This window comes from Phalacrocorax aristotelis, chromosome 4 (assembly GCF_949628215.1).
Source record: "Phalacrocorax aristotelis chromosome 4, bGulAri2.1, whole genome shotgun sequence".
Lineage (NCBI taxonomy): Eukaryota > Metazoa > Chordata > Aves > Suliformes > Phalacrocoracidae > Phalacrocorax > Phalacrocorax aristotelis.
This window is the reverse complement of record NC_134279.1, coordinates 83,921,704-83,934,341: the sequence shown is the minus strand read 5'-3', so window position 1 is coordinate 83,934,341 and position 12,638 is coordinate 83,921,704. Positions and strand designations below refer to the sequence as shown.

The 12,638-nt window shown below is 51.8% G+C and overlaps 1 protein-coding gene across 4 annotated transcripts in view; it reads left to right on the top strand.

Moving 5' to 3' along the window:
• The first annotated feature begins 3,874 nt into the window (after positions 1 to 3,874).
• ZNF638 (zinc finger protein 638) overlaps positions 3,875 to 12,638 on the top strand; it is a 60,360-nt gene continuing 51,596 nt past the window's right edge. For all 4 annotated transcript variants that reach the window (XM_075092288.1, XM_075092289.1, XM_075092287.1 and 1 more), the window contains exon 1: positions 3,875 to 4,033. The gene's annotated coding sequence lies outside the window, so the exon portion shown is untranslated. The remainder of the gene's footprint in view (positions 4,034 to 12,638) is intronic.

Here is a 12,638-nt window from a genome sequence, read left to right as displayed (position 1 = left end):
CCCCACAACCCTTGTGAAATACAGCGTGGGTCACGGTGAGCTTCGGGGCCAGCTCCCGCCGCTGCAGCGCCGTCTCTCCTGCACACCGAGTGGCTGGGCTGAGCTCGCGGGGATCTCCTGGAGGTGTTCTGGCAGCAGGCTCTGTGCTTTGCTCACGTGTGCATCTCTTTTGGGGACCTTCTCTTACTTTGACCCAGAGCTAAAGGGGTAAAGACAGTTTGGGATTACAGAGCACCCTTAGAAAGAGCAAGATTCCTTGTTGTGTTCTCACGCAGACACCCCTTGACTGTGTTTTAAACGTTCTGATGAAATGTATATGCTTGTCATCCACACCATTTTATGGTTAAAATGATCAAAACCATTTCCGAGAGCGAGGCTTGGCAGCATATCCTTGGGCTACTTAGCACTGCATTTGCAAAGGGCAGCTTCGTGACTTCAGCCGTGGCTGAGCACCCTACATCGCACCTGGAGCCGAGTCAGGAGCACAGAAAGCTGGGCAAAGAACCAGCAAACACCTAAAATGAGCGGGATTAAGAGACCCGTCCAGCGTTCCATGCGGATTTCTTCACAGGAGCAAGGATAGGGCCTGACTCTGGCTGGAGCTCTTAGGAAACTGTAAGACTTGTACTTCAGTCCCTTTGCACCTCCCAGATTTTGCAATAAGTGAGGCGAAGTCCTGCAGCAAAGAGCTCCTCCAGGTGCCCATCCCCACTCATGCAGCAGAGCTGCCGGGCCTCAAGTGTGGTACCACGTAATGGGAGATTGTGTCGGGACACCAGGATAGGTCAGGCAGATCAGGTTGCGCAAGCAGCCTAATGTTTGCATTCCCAAAGGTTGTAGCACTTAATTTGTTTAATTTTACCATCTTAATGATGCCTTTTAAAACAGCCCTGCTGTGATTGCTGCTGGATATTTAGCAAATGAGGCCGTGGATGTGATTCCAGCCTCGCTTGCGCCTGGACCTCGGTGCGTTTTGACTCTAATTTCTTCTTTTCAGCTGTGATGTTTTACAGCGTTCAGGGCAGCAGCATGGGAGCAGGACAGCATCTTATCGTTCTTTTATAAAGCCCTTGACCCAAACGATTCCTTCCCAACAAGATGTTATAGGATCCACAGCAGGTGCTGTGCAGAGTCTGCCCTTGGGATGCTCCCAAAACCACAGTTAACTCAATCAGTGCCACAGTCTCACCATAAAAGCTGATCCTATCTTTTAGTTTACAACAGATTTTCCCTTCCAGAGTACCTTGCCAGTGAAGATCTTTGGGCTGGCCCGAGAATGGCAGAACAGACACAGGCATGGATGGTGTAATTTAGCTGTAAATTAGATTCAGAAGTTTAGGAAATACAGCTTACAACTCTCCAAAACGATCTGAGCTTCTTACTTCCCCTTGCTGTGCTGTGGTGGGAGTAAGGAACGCCTGTGGTCTACAGAAGTCATGGGTAGCAGGACTAGAAGGCTCCGAGCAGGTTTCAAATGTGAAGAATAAGTGGAAGTCTTTAACTTTTAAAGGTTTTTATAGTTTCCAAGACTGATTTGCTGGAAAGGAACCAAAACAGGTTTGAAGACAAAGACCAGCAATGTATTTCTGTGTCAGCTTTGTCAGAAAATCCAGCACCAGTGAATAATTTTTGCTGGATGTATGCGAAGCATCTGTGGGATCTCAAAGACAACGAGAAAGACAAACGCCCAAGCGACTTCAAAGCAGTACAGCCGGACAGATCTGCACGGCAGCCAGTCCACTGGCGCTGCTCAGCCCACTCCCAGTCTGCTAAAAAAGGAGCAGAGTGGGTGCCTGCTGTCTGCCACATTTGCAGCAAGATGCAGCGCTTTCAGCAGCTCTGAAATATGCTCCACAAGCAAATGGTGTGGTTTTGGGCAAAGCTGGTCCCAGGTCTGCTTTATACCATACGTGCTTTGGGCACAGCCACCCTGACGCAGCAGTAGCGTTTCTGGCTGACTCTGTGGTTGGGTTTGGCATCCGCTTTGGTATTTTCAGGAAATAATGTGGCAGCTCTTAAAGGCATCTTCTGTCTCCTCAGAGAGAAGCCTGTGACTCTGCAAAGGTGCTTCATGGGCAAGAGCACAGGGGAGCCCAGAGCAACAGGAGCTCCCTGTGCCGAAACCTCGCAGGGCCACCCAAGGTGACAGAGCTTTTTAGACTCTGCTTTTCAGGTCAGCGCCGGCACTGCAGACCATAGTTAATGGGGGAAGCCTGCATTTGGGGACACTGACTCACTGTACCCCCAGGGAAGTAAGCTTGTTGGAGGTTACAGGTATTAACGCTGCTGCTGCAAAAGCAAACATCACTCCAGACACCAGCAGGGACAACCCCTGTGAGTCAGTGCTTCAGGAGTCTTGCTCTCCATGCTGGCTTCCACTGGAAAACTGGGGCAGCCACTGGCTCCCAGTCAAGTCCAGGACACCTCGAAGAAGAACCCAGCCTAGGCAACCCACAGGTTCAGCTGGAGCTGTGGACGAGGAGAAACGCAAGGCGGGAGCCACCGGAGAGGACAATTCCAGGAACTTGTGGTGTTGCTGAGGGCGGCTCGGGTAGGGAAGAGGAGGGTAGCTGGCGAGTGCCATCATGTCTCTGAACTTCTCTTGAAGTTTAACACAGCCAAGGGCCGGGTCCTGCCCTTGGGTCACACCAACCCCAGGCAACGCCCCAGGCCTGGGGCAGAGGGGCTGGGAAGTGCCCGGCGGAGAAGGCCCTGGGGGTGCTGGCTGACAGCCGGCTGGGCATGAGCCAGCAGTGCCCAGGTGGCCAAGGAGGCCACCAGCCCCCGGGCTTGTGTCAGCACTGGTGTGGCCAGCAGGGGCCGGGCAGGGATGGGGCCCCTGTGCTCGGCCCTGGGGAGGCCCCACCTCGAGTGCTGGGCTCAGGTTTGGGCCCCTCGGGACAAGAAGGGCCTTGAGGGGCTGGAGCGTGTCCAGAGAAGGGCAGCGGGGCTGGGGCAGGGTCTGGAGCACAAGTGTGCTGGGGGGCGGCTGAGGGGGCTGGGGGGGTTTAGCCTGGAGAAGAGGGGGCTGAGGGGAGCCCTTCTCTCTCTCTGCAGCTGCCTGAGAGGGGCTGGAGTGAGGGGGGGGCTGGTCTCTGCTCCCAAGTCACCAGTGACAGGGCGAGAGGGAACGGCCTCAGGCTGCGTCAGGGGAGGTTTAGGTTGGAGATGAGGGAAAATGCCTTCCCTGCCAGAGCGGTCAGGCCCTGGCACAGGCTGCCCAGAGAGGTGGGGGAGTCACCGTGCCTGGGGCGGGGTTGAAACAACATGTAGACACACCACTTCAGACATGGTTGAGGAGACATAGCAGTGTTAACAGTTGGCCTTGATGACCCTAGAGGTCTTTTCCAACCTTAATGATTCTATGACTTCCACAGGCACAGCTCGAGGTGCCTCGGCCCACACTATGCTGGCTCTGGCAAAGCACAGCCTGGCAGCCCCTCAGCAGACAGTGAAGATTCAGCAGAGGATTGTGGAGAAGACAAGAAGCAGGGTGAAAGCTTGATAAGAGAAACAGAGTGTGGAAGAAAGAAAATAGGGCTATGAGGAGCAGCATGAGCAACACCCCCCCTTCACCCCTACTGAAAAAAGCGCCTCGCCGGCAGCGCCTATATAGGAGGGAAACACCTGAGCACACTCCACGGCAGGAGGCCCCGCCCCTTCCACACTATGCGCATGCGCAGTTCCCCCCGCCGAAGCCGGACGGGCATTTGCACATGCGCGCTGCAGGTCCCGTGCCCACACTGAGGGCAAAACGTCGGGGTGGGCGGGGCTCATTGCGCCTGCTCACTCGGCAGCCGCGCGCATATCTGTTCTGCGCATGAGTTTTCCCGCCCCGCCGCGCGCATGCGCAGTGGTTATCGTCCCACTTTTCGGTGCTCCGTCTCTGTGGTCGCTGTGCCCGGCCCGGCTGGACGGAGTAGCGGCGGCGGCGGCGGCCGTTGGCATCGTGGGGAAGCGGTGGAGGAAGCGGTGGAGGAAGCGGAGCGACGGGTGGTTGTGAGCAGCGCGGGTCGGCTACCCCCCGCCGGAGGTAGGAGCTCAGCTCCCCCCCCCCCACCACCGTGTGACTGGGGGGAGTCACAAAATGGCGGCGGGGGGATGGCGCCCTCCTTCAGCCCCCCACGATCGTCCTCCTCAGGGCCCGGCCCCGATCGCCCACCGATCCCCTCCAAGCCACGGTGGGGCCCAGGAGCAGCGCCGGTACCCGGGCACCCTGCGGGGCCTTTCGGGGCTGGTTCCCGCGAAGCCCCCCCGCGTTATTCCTCAGCTAACGGGGTGTCGCGGGTGGGTTTGGACCAGCCGCCCCCTCCCCCATTATTCATGACTTCGCCACCGAGTGGGCTCAGCACGGCGGCGGGGGCACCGAGCGGTTTCCTGCCCTGCAGACCGCCGCAGGCAGAGGCAGGCATGGCCTGCCCCGCCGACCCTGCCTCCGGTTGTGTTTTCTTGCAATGCAAAAGGCAGAAGAGTAAACGCGCACTCGCGAGCAGCGGCACAACGTTTATCTGCATTGCAGCCGAAGCCTTGGCGCGCCCGCAGCGTGCGTGTTGATTTAATAAGTTTGATAGTACAGCGTGTTTGCTCAACCTCAGCTTTCATATGTTTAAGCGAGGGAAATGCACCGTTTGCTTTCTGGTCCTTACCCGTGTTCTGTTCGTGTCCTGCTGTGTTCCAGTGAAAGCTCAGTCCTTTAATTAAACCTATAAATTTAGCACGTTACATAGAAACAAAGCTATCTGGCAGTTTGGGAATAGCGGTTTTGGCTTTAAAACTGGCCGTTGAGTGAAGCAATATTCACGCTGGTTAACTGGAGGGATTGTTTTTCATCACTGTATCCTTCGAGAGCTCAGAACGTAGATGTGTCCTCTGGCACCTCATCCTCGTGTGTTGGGGTTAAAGAGACAGCTTTCCCCTTTCTTGGGTTTGAAGATGGTCGTAATTGATCTGAATTGGTCAAAATAACCGAAAGAACAACAAAAATTCCTTTCACCCAAGGCAAAGTGTTTTAGCACTGTAGCATAAGCTGCTTCATCCCCAGCAACCTCGCACACTTGGGGAGGATGTTAATCGTTTTTTTTCTTTTTTTTTTTGCAACATACTGCTTTGGTATTTTTGCTCAGTTACAATTCCTTTAATACGGTAATGTGATATAGGTTGTTAATTTTTTAAAATATCTTTTTCTATATGCTTATTTTTAAAGTATTTAAATAGCTGATTAAAATGTGTATTAAAAAAAAAATTCCTGGTTTATATCCCAGAATTGCTCTTGAAATGTGTGCTCGGTCTTGGGTCATGTTCTCCTCTCTGGTATGTGATCATTCACTGGCCATTTAAAGTATTAAACTATAACTATGTCCTGAGGTCTTCAAGAGGGTGGGTGTAAAAGTGAGGTAATTATTTTCCTTGTTGAGAAGGCATTTGTCAAGGACAAGAAGTATCTTTAATTGCATGTATTTCTGATTTAAAAGAAAAATCATCTGCCAGGACAATCACGCTGGCTCGAAGGGTGGAGGACGTAAGGGACTAGGCTGATCTCTTCTTCTCCAACTTCTGTGACAGCTGATATGACCCAGTGATGTTTATCCAAGGGTGGGGTTCCAAGTGGTTACAAAACTTGCTGCTGCCTCCTGTACCGCTGGATTCCTTTTCCTCCCTTGTTCCGTTTCCCCGCTGTCTTGCAGTTGGTTTTGGGGCTGAGCTGAGTGGAAGCTCAGCCGTACTCGTGGTGGCTCGTACCAAACAAGGAGCTCTTCTGTGTAGGGAACAGGAAGAATATTGAAACATTTTATTTTTTTTCTTTTCAGTGTTTCACATTTGAAGGTAAATGAAATGTTTTCTTATTTATTTGCCATTGAGTTAAATATTCTGAATGGAGTTCAGTTTTTTTCCTTTTTTGTAAGTTTTAGGCAGGTGTATTAGTATTTGCTCTTTGTCCGCAGTGCTCCTGGGCGCATCTCCCTGCCAGGCGTGCGGAGCTCCGTATGCCTCGGAGCTGTTGTGTGTATATAAATGTACTTGGGAGGCAGCGTACAGGATTTATACTGCTCTAAAATTTTACATGGAAAGTGAAAATTGAAGCAGGCCAGTAGATTTCTGCTGCTAATACTCCACAAAGGTGCTGAAATGCCTTTTTTTTCTTTTGTTGGCTTTAAGAATTACTTGCTGAATGACTTGTGCTGTTTTTTTTGTGTGTGTGCCTGTGTATAAACTTGGTGCGTTGAACCCGATGAACACTGGAATGGAGTATTTTTGGAATATTTCAGTGAATTACGTTACTGAGCGGTGCTGGCTCTGTTTGGGGTGGAGTTAGTTGCCCTCACAGCAGCTTGTGAGCTGTGTTTTGGAGTTGTGGCTAACCCAGCACTGGTTGCACACCAGTGTTCTGGCTGTCGCTGGCATGCTCGCAGTGTCCAGGCTTTCCCCCCTGCACCCCTGGGAGCAGGCAGGAGGTCAGAAGGGTGCACAGCTGTGACCTGCATTGGCTAAAGGGATATACCACACCACGTAATGTCCTGCTCAGCAGTAAAAGCTGGGGTAGAGGAAGAAGAAAAGGGTGATTTTGGCTTCCAAGGTGGCTGTTGCTTGGAGCCTGGCAAGTAAAGGATTAATAGTTGCCTTTGCTTTGGTTTTTTCCCCTTTCCTTCACCTGTTAGTTTGCCTTTGTCTTAACGCAGCAGTTTTCTCACTTTTGTGCGTCCTTTTCCTGCCGTGTCCCGCTGGGTGGGGAGCAGGGCCGAGCGAGTGGCTCTGTGGGCGTTTGGCTGCTGGCTGGGGTCAGCACTCCACGGTCCTTTTTGGAGCTCAGCATGGGGCATGAGGGGGATGGAGATGACGGCAGATTTGATCAGCGTGTGCTGGACTGAATTTATTGCTGTTTAGCTGCTGCTTGGTAGGGCTTTGAAATGGCAGCTTTCAGCCTTTGCTGTTTACTGTGTGGGTTTGTTTTGCCTGGGAAGCCTATGATAAAAGCGGTGCTTTGAGCCTGGTCTGGTGTTTGGCCTCTGCATTGCTGTCATCCCAGTACTCTGGGAACCATCCCTGGAGACAAACAGCAGTTACACCTTCCTCCTCCTCTCCTCTGGGGCAGATCCTGCCAGCCCTGACGCAGTGGCCCCTCGGCTTCTTGAACATACTGGCATAAACAAAACGCTTGTAGTGGTGTTGATTTTGACCATTGTAATGGTAATAACAGTGTCCCCCTGCCACCAGCGCCCCACACAGGCTGTCGCCTCATCAGACTGATGCACTGATCCAAACGCAGACCTTGGTGGACCCTCCAGTAACCGCCCGGCTGGGGATGGCAGATGGGAACATGTCCTGCGGCAGAGGTTAGCACTGAACACATCGGTGTCGTACAGCAGCGCCTGGGCGATGGTGAGCTGGCCGGGCATCGAGGCACCGCCTGCAGAGATGCTGCCCTGCCAGCTCCAATAATTTGAAGCGAATCTCGTTCTCCTTGCTCCTATGGGCTGGCATCTCAGCTGCGAAGGGTGCCATGCAGAGTCAGCCTTTCCCAGCGGAGCAGAAAGGGACCTGCAGGCAGACACCACAGGTCATCAGCTGATTCTGTCCCTGTGACTGTGGGGAGCACATGAGGAAGTGGGGTGGTTTGCCATGTTAGATGCTGCCTGTGTGAATTCTGGGGGGAAACAGCAGCTAAAAACGATCCATCCAGGAGGATCGCTGCTCTGGGTGCTGTCGAGCAATTCCCCAGATGCAGTAGAAGGTCTGAGGATGCCTCTCCTCCCCTAGATCTTGATGAAGGGATGTCTGGTCTGCTGTGGCAGGAGTCAGATAATGAGTGCTCTGACCAGGAACAGGGTGGCTTTGTCTCTGGCTGGGCAGAGGAAAGGGACAATGGGCTTGACCGGAGGGTCTAGATTCGATGGCGCGGCACATTGGACCTATGGGGGCACAGGGCTCTGGTGGATGCTGGTGCTCAGAGTACCCCAATGCCATCAGGGCATCGGGGTGGAACTTGCCTGGATTTTGGGGGTGACTTCACCCTGTAGCAGTCCCGTACGGCAGCGCCGAAACCTGATGGAGGGTGGAGGCTGAAGGCGGACTGTCACGGTCTGAAGGAGCGGGAGCCCGAGGCAGCCGGCTGGTATGGTACAACCGGCACTGCCCACACATGTTCCATCCCTCTGGCAGCAGAGTGTGGGGCACAGGCTGCCCTCATGTGCAGGGGTGACCGTGCACCCGGGACTGGCTTCCCCGGGGTGGAAACACAGCCCTGCCTTTTGCCATGGACTGATACAGGCAGTGCTGGAACAGGGTGAAGCCCCTGAACACCCACCATACGCCGACGAGATTATCGTGTTGGGCAGTACAGCGGAGGAAATGGTTGAGAAGGGAAAAGAATAATCCAGATTCTTCCAAAGGCTGTTTTTCACATAAATCAAAGCAAGATCAAGGGACCTGCAAAAGAGATCCAGTTCCTGGAACTGCAGTGAAAAGATGGACGTCGTCATGTCCCTGTGGATGCGGTCAGTCACATAATAGCTGCGTTCCACCAGCTAACAAAAAAGAAACAGCAACTTTCCTCAGCATTGTGGGTTTCTGGGGAATATGTGTTCTGGGTTGCAGTCAGCAGGTGAATCCTCTGTGAGTAACCTGAAAGAAGGGCTGTTTCCAGCGGGGCCTTGCGGCAGGGATTTGGACTGACCCACCCGGAGGTGGCTGGGCGGTTGCCCCTCGGCCAGGTGGGGCAGGAGGAGCTGTACAGAGTGTGCCCTGTGCCGCAGCCAGGGAGCACGGCCTCCCCGGGAGCCTGGGGCAGCAAACGCCTGGGGCACCTGGGGCCAGCTCCAGGGTTTGGGAATGTTTCAGTGAATTATGTCACTGAGCTCTGCTGGGTCTGGCTGGGAGAGCTGTGTTCTGGATGCGTGGCTAAAGCAGCGGAGGCAAGCACTGGCGTTTTGGGTATTGCGGGTGGTGCTTGAGCAGCACCCAGGCTTTCTTCCCTGCCCGCCCCCAGCAAGCAGGGAATCTGAACTGGCCAGAGAGCTGTGCTGTACCATGTGACATCTTGCTTGGCAATAAAAACTGAGGTGGAGGAAGAAGAAAAGGGTGTTTTTGACTTCCAAGGTCCTGGAAGCCTGGCCTGAGCATCCACCTGCCTGTGGGAGGAGGTGAGTTGCTTTCCTTGTGGTTGTTCCCCCACCTTTTTTGGAGGGGGTGTGTCCTGTTAGACTGCCTTTATTTTAACCTGTGGGTTTTCTTGCCTTTGCTCTTTGTGTTCTCTCCCCATCTGGCTGGGGTGGGGAGGTGGTGGGGAGTGGGCAAGTGGCTGTGGGCACTTGGCTGCTGGCCGGGGTCAGCCCACCACAGAGGTATATATTGTATTTTGTTTTAATTTAGGAAGCTTTAGCTTCTTTTACTTTTTTCTAGGTGCTTTCATGTTTGAGATAGCTATGTAATGGTTTCTGTCAGTGTCTTACTGATGCTTAACAACATTAATTTTATGTTTAACTCACACAGTTGCTCATCGTGTACATCAGGTTTCTGTAAACAGTTCATACACTCTCACGTGTAGAGCTCAATTCTGATTTTCACCATTTAGCAGCAGGGCAGAACCGGGGGCAGTTGCTTTGAGTTGGAGCACTCCGAGTGACCTGTCCTGTGATGTCTGGGTGATTTTGAAGGGAGGAAATGGTTCGGTTATTTATTCTCTGTTGCTGAATTTAGCCTGGGCAGCAAGAACAAGCATTGCCAACTGCAAGGAGGGTGAGCACCCAGTAGTTGTTTTTGTAGCTGGGCAGTGATGAACTACTTTGCTGCCCTTTAGCAGCAGTCTGCTCCAGGTCTGGGACTTTTTCCCCAATATTGCCAAAGAGGAGAATGTAGAGGCAGGAGTGAATTACAAGTTTGTGTGTCAGATTTCTTCAGTCCTGTTCTTGAACTTGTTCTGTTGATTTTGCTTTTTGGGAGGTGCTTGCTGGGTATTGATAGGGTGTGTCATAGGATGCATGTAATAAAATTATATTTGTTTCAAACGGAAGTAGTCTGTTTAGTAAGCTTTTGTAGGTTTGAAGGAAAGCAAGGAGCAAATAATCTGGTTTGATTTTTCAAGGTGGTCTTATTGTGTGTAGTTGATTTGGTATTTCTAGGGAAGAATCCTGACTTTATATCAAACTTAAATTCCAGACCCCAGATATGAGAATTCATGTTCCTTCTTTCAATGTAGCTGGACCAGCAGGGATGGAGGAGTCTGGTTTAGGTGCAGTTTGTTTAATGCTTCATGTCCTCCTGAGCTGGACTTGCAAGGAGATCAAGGTGTCCTGGGCATGGCTTCCTTTAGTTTCCTTGTGTTGGTGCTTGCTGCTAGCCCAGGCTTTAGGCTTTGTGTTCAGACTGCGTGAAGAAGGTGTCGTTTTGTGCTGGCTCTGGCTGGGACAGAGTTCGCTGTCTTCACTAACCCAGTGCTGGTCACACACCCGTGTTTTGGCTGCTGCCGACTGGTGCTTGCGCAGTGTCTGGGCTTTTGCTTTGTCCTGTTCTGTGTCCTCGAGAGGAGGCTGGGGTGGGGAAGGGGCTGGGAGGGGACACAGCTGGGATGGCCCAACCCGAACCGGCCAAAGGGGCATTCCACACCATGTAATGTCATGCTCGGCTGTATAAACAGGGTGGGGGAATAAAGATGAGAGTTTTGGCTTCCAAGGTGGCTGTTGCTTGGAGCCAGGCCGGGCACCAAGTCCGCCTTCTTAGTCCGCCTGCGGGAGGTGGTGAGCGATGGCCTTTGCTCGGCTCCTCCCATTTCACTTTTCATACCGTCTCTGTCTCATCCCATGAGCTTTGTTGCTTTTCCTCTCCCTGCCCTGCTGGGGGGTGTGTGCATGAGTGCGTGGCTGCGGGGGTGCTTGGCTGCTGGCTGGGGTCACCCCCGCATTCTTTAAAGCCAAGTTGCTGTCTGCGCGTGCAGCGCAATCCCTGGGGGTATTGGGTTTGCTGTTGCTCAGTTGTTGTGGCCTGAAAATGTTATTTGATTAGCCGTAGTATTGGTCTCTGCAGTATTCTGGCCTTCCCAAGGTGCCATTATATTGAAATGGAATCTTGACTGCTCTGTAATTGGCATGTATCCAGAAAATTCGGTACCTTTTATAGAGACAAATCAGCAGAAATTTATCCTTTCAATGACTGAGAGTGTGGTCTTCAGAGAAACCCATCTCTTGTGACTAGAGAAAGCAGCTTCTATGTTCTTATAAGGTCTCATTGCCAAACGTGTAACTTAAGCCTCCTGTTTTGTTTGTGATTGATTTTCATATTGCACAGCTGACTTAAAGGTGTTTCTGGTGCTGATAGACACCTAGCTGACCATGGAAACGGTACAGCTTCAGGATGTAGGTGGCATTTTTTTTTCACCTCTGACACCAAGAGCTTGAACTCAGTGGTACCGCTGGCCAGTGCTGCATTTCCCCTTTTCTGCTTGCAGTACTTCTTATATTTGCTTCAAATCTGCTAGTGCCCACTGCTTTTGACCTCCTGTGCCCATAAGAGAGAGGAGTTTTCTACGTATTTTTATTGGGTTGCCTCCAGGTCATTTTAGTGCATTGTCAGCTTTGTTAACATCCCTCTGTGGGTCACTTTGGTTAGGTGGCATTAGCTCTGCACAGAGAGGCTCTGCAAGCAAGCTAGAGAGAGTTTAAACATGCAAACCACTTATTTATTGCTAAACATGCACTAAGGCTGGTAGGATTTAAGAGACTGCTAGTCTAGGCGTTAGCATGCTCGCTGCTCCCAGCAGGACAGCCAAAAGGTATTTGCTGACCAGCTGGGCACTGGGAAGAGAAGGCCTGGCCCTCTGTGAAAGGCTCCTGGTGTTGTTAGGTTGCTGTCATCCATCTGTCAGCACCGCCTACCCTGGGGTTTTTTCTTTAGGATTTTTTTTTTTACCATTCTCTGTTGGTGTTTTTCCTATTGAATCCTTGAGCTGGAAATGGCAGCTGTCTGTCTCTGCCTGTAATCCCCCCTCCCCGCCTTTTTTTTAAACTCTCTCTACAGACTTTACCAGAACTCTTTCCTACAGCTCTGGCAGTTTTCTCTGCAGCCTGGCCAAGGTTATGCAGCTGGGTGGCAGCAGAGGTGGACCTTGGATCCTTGAAACACAGGCAGCTGGACATCTGGGGAGGCAGAAAGATTATAGGGAGAGAGGGTAGAAGCTTATTCTTGCTGTGTTCTTGAACTAGGGAAGGTGCAGGACCATCCTGTGCTCACCATGTGAGCAAATGTTGTCATCAAGGCCCTCCAGCGTGTAAGGAGGTAGCCAGAACTTCTGATTTATCTGTCCATATTGTGTAGCTGTGCAAAATGGACTAAGGAAGTTGAAGGGAAAGCAAGAAGGGTGTCACTTGGCTTTTCTGTAATACTCTTGAAATTTTAAGCTTCAAGGACTAACTTTTCCAGGAGTCAGGTGAGGACAGTGGTCTTTGGGGAATCCTGTCTATTTTTCATTCACTTAGGATGAAGCATCAGCAAGGTGCTTGGTCACTGCTGTAAGACCAGTCAGGATGTCACTGCACCAATGTCCTGGTTCCGGCTGGGATAGAGTTAATTTTCCTCCTAGTTGCTGGTACAGTGCTGTGTTCTGGATTTAGTGTGAGAATAATGCTGATAACACATGGATGGTTTAGAAC